This window comes from Elephantulus edwardii, unplaced genomic scaffold (assembly GCF_000299155.1).
Source record: "Elephantulus edwardii isolate Elephantulus edwardi_28Jun2011 unplaced genomic scaffold, EleEdw1.0 scaffold00275, whole genome shotgun sequence".
NCBI lineage: Eukaryota > Metazoa > Chordata > Mammalia > Macroscelidea > Macroscelididae > Elephantulus > Elephantulus edwardii.
The window spans coordinates 2,949,165-2,953,211 of record NW_006400025.1 but is presented as its reverse complement, the minus strand read 5'-3'; the positions used below and the strand labels follow the sequence as shown (position 1 = coordinate 2,953,211).

At 44.3% G+C, this 4,047-nt stretch overlaps 1 pseudogene; it reads left to right on the top strand.

Annotated features, from left to right (window-relative positions):
• The first annotated feature begins 2,695 nt into the window (after positions 1–2,695).
• On the top strand, positions 2,696–3,568 carry LOC102843773 (annotated as a pseudogene).
• Positions 3,569–4,047: the final 479 nt, after the last annotated feature.

Here is a 4,047-nt window from a genome sequence, read left to right as displayed (position 1 = left end):
TAACATACTTTGGACATGTTGTGAGGAGAGACCGGTCCTTGGAGAAAGACATCATGCTTGGGAGGGTAGAGGGACAGCGCAGGAGGCGAAGGTCCTCTATGAGGTGGATTGATTCAGTGACTGGCATCATCGGGATGGGATTGTCAGAGACAGTGCAATTGGCACAGGACAGAGCAGAGTTTAAGGCTGTTGTACATAGGGTCGCTATGAGTCACAAGTGACTCGACGGCGCATAACAACAACAACAATACTTCTGGATGCGATGGATTGACATGATAACTGGGGCAATGGGGGTACGTGTATCAGAGTCAATGAGACTGGCTCAGGACAGAGCTGGGTTTAGAGCTCTTTATTATACATAAGGTTGCTAAGAGTTGAAGGAGACTCGATGGCACCTAACAACAACAACAACAACACTTCTGTTAATGTAATTCATATTATACTTTCATTGTTGTTAGGTGCTGTCGAGTCTGTCATAACTTCATAGTGACTCTATGGACAATAGATCGGAATCTTGTTCTATCCTATGCCATTCTCACCATCTCTGATACACTTGAGCCCATTGCAGTCACCATGTCAATTTATCTTTCTGGGTGTTTTGCTGACCCTCCACACTTGTAAGCATGATATTCTTTTCCAAGGATAGCCTCTTCTAACAACACATCCGAAGTATGTGAGAGGTTTTGCCTCCAAGGAGCACTGCAGCTTTTCCAATTAACACCTGTTTGATCATTTTGCAGTCAGTGGGATATTCAATATTTTTTCTTCACCACCAACTCAAAGGCCTTAATTCTTATTCTGTCATCCTTACGCACTGTCTAGCTCTCATATATGTAGCAAGTGAGTGAAAAGCCCACAGCCTGAATCATGTGCACCTGAGTCTTCAAACTGGCATCATTGGCCTTTAGTTTTGTAACGTTTCAATTTGTTCTCCACCTATCATGATGTTTCCCATTGGTCCAGTAGTAAGGATCTTTGTTTTCTTGATTTCGAGATGCAGTCTTTGATTCTCTGCAAGAAGTGAAAGTGATTCAGGTCCCCTTTGCTTTCAGCAAGCTAGGTTGTGTCATTTGCATAACACAAGTTTTTGATGAGTCTTCTATCTATCCTGATGCCACATTTTTCTTCAGAGTCTGGCTTCATGAACTTTTTGTTCAGAATACAGATTGAATAAGCATAGAGAAAGCAAACAACCTTGATACGTACCCTTGCTGATTTAAAGCCACGCAGTGTTCGCTTGTTCCATTCAGACAACCATTTCTTAGTGAGGGTAAAGATTTTGTAAGAGCACAATTAAGTGCTCCACAATTTCCATTCCTCTTAATGTTGGCCATAGTTTGTTGTGATCTACACAGTCAAATGCTTTTTCATAGTTAATAAAAAACAAATAGGCATTCTTCTGGTGTTCTCTATTTTCAGCCAGAATCCATATGACATCAGCAATGATATCTGTGGTGCCAAGTCCTCTTCTAAACCCAGCTTGGATGCTGGCAGTTCCCTGTCAATGTACTCTTCCAGCCATTTTTGAATGAGCATTAGCAATATTTTGCTTGCATATAGTATTAATGATATTGTTTGAAAATTGCCATGTTCTGTTGGATAATCTTTCTTGGGAATAAGAACAAATATAGATATCTTCCATATTACATTAATTTGTTTTGTTTTTAATTCTGTTTAAATAGCTGACTGGCTCCAAACAAGCTGGTGACACACTGACACTGAGTTCTTAGTGATCTTGTTAATTAAGATCTCTTCTTCTTATAATTTAATTCTAATTTTCCCCCTAAATACAATGCATATATTTTTCTGATTTGTATTAGTTCAATTCCTCAATCTGTTCACATTCTGGTAATGTCCACAGAAAACAGGCCATTGGTGTCTCAAGTGTATTTTCATACCATGTTGCCCTGTGGGCTCAACCTGAGCTTCTACCTCTCCTGTCTCCCTGCAGAGGTCAGGAGAAGGTCATGGAATTGTTGAGGGCTGCCTGGCGCCACCCTGGCCAGGTCCAGCTACTTAAGGGTGTTCTCAAGAGTTACTGGGATCTTGGCTTGAAACAACTCTGGAGACATGCACAGTTGATTGTCTGAGGAGAGCTCTTCAGTGATGCTGGACAATTTTACCAGCAGGACTGGGGCCTCCCTTGGGAGTTGAAGGACCGTGTTTCCACTCATGTGGGCTGCTCTGACTAGTCCTAGAAGTAGACTCTGAGACTTTACCAAGCACTCTGGGTTGCTTTGCCTCTCCTTCAGCCACTTTCCAGAACAAATAACATGCAATTCTTTGGAGACCAGCGCCAAAATCAGTTTTATGAGGCAGGAGTTAGTATTTTTAGGACCTGTAGTAAAAGAACTGTCTGGGTTCTTCCCTGTCTTCCTACTTCTAGTTCTGACCAGAAATCTCAGGGGTTTGTGAATACACAGCTTAGCTCCTCATCCTTTAAAATTCCCCTTGACCAGTCCAAGTTGCAGGCTTTGTTTGTTTGAACAGAGATTATGACCCATGTTGAACAGAATCTGAAAGGAGGGAGGTTCTGTGTGGGCTTTATCCCCTGGCCCCTCAGACATCTTTCTTTACATGAAAAGTCAGAGCTCACAAAGTCAGAGCAGGACTCAGCTCTCCCCAAGCATCCTTGCGAGAGTGGCATCGCCTTTAAACTCCGGATGACAATGTGTCATGCATCACCACCACCCTGATGCTCAGGCAAGACAGGGCAACCTGGAAGCCCAACTGCTTCTTTAAGATCATTCAACTTCTGGATAACTATCCAAAATGCTTCACCATGGTTGCAGACAATGTGGTCTCCAAGCAGGTGCAGCAGATCTACATGTCCCTCTGTTGGAAGGCTGTGGTACATGATGCACAAGGCCATGAGGGCCACCTGGACATCATTCCCCCCAGGGAAACGTGGATTTTGTGTTTACCAAAGAGGACCTCACTGAGATCAGGGACATGCTACTGGCCAGCAGGGTGCCAGGTTCCACCTGCACTGGTATCATCACTCTATGTGAGGTTACCATCCCGGCTCAGAACACCAGTCTGGGTCCCAAACAGACCTCCTTCTTCAAGGCTTTGGCTATCACCACCGAGCTCTCCAGAGGCACCATTGAAATACCAAGTGATGTGCAGCTGAGTAAGACTGGAGGCAAGGTGGGAGCCAGTGAGGCCACTCTACCGAACATGCTTAACTTCTGCCTTCTCTCCTTCGGGCTGATCATCAGGCAAGTGTTTGACAACAGCAGCATCTATAGTCCTGAAGTGCTTGACATCACAGAGGACACTGCACACCTGCTTCCTGGAGGCTGTCCGTAGTGTTTCCAGTGTGTGTCTGCAGATCAGCTACCCAACGGTGGCCTCAATACCCCACTCGATCATGAATGGGTACAAAGAAGGCCTGGCTTTGTCTGTGGAGATCAAGTTCACCTTCCTACTGGCTGAACAGGTCCAGGCGTTCCTGGCTGATCCATCTGCATTTGTGGCTGTGCCACTGCTGCCACTCCTGCTGCTGTGGCCCCAGCCAAAGCAGAAAAGGGAGAGTTGGGGAGTTGGACAAGGATGTGGGATTTGATCTCTTAGTCTAATAACCAAAAAGCCACAAACTCTACCAGCTTTATGAAATAAGAAAATAAAAGCTTCAATCTCTTAAAATAAAACAAAGATACAAAGACCTAGACTAGGGGTCTTGTTTCTAGGAATCTCTTATGGCCTAGTGCTAAGGAATTGTCTTGTCAACCCAAAGGCATACTATTTGAGTCTACCAGCTGTTCTGTGGTAGCAAGATGGGCATTCAACTCCTGTGAGATTTACTGCAACTGAAAACCTGTTGGAAAGCCAGCTATGAGTTGATCCTGACTCAAGAGTTCATGACAGTAACAGTTATATAGCTCATAGGCATCACCACCACTGACCATCGACTTTATTCCAATTCATGACGATCCCATGTGTGCCAAAGTATAACTGTGCTCCAAAGGATTTCAGCAGATTATTTTTCTGGAAGCACATCAAGTGTTTTCTCAGAGGTGAGCCTATGTGGACTGGAATCTCCGA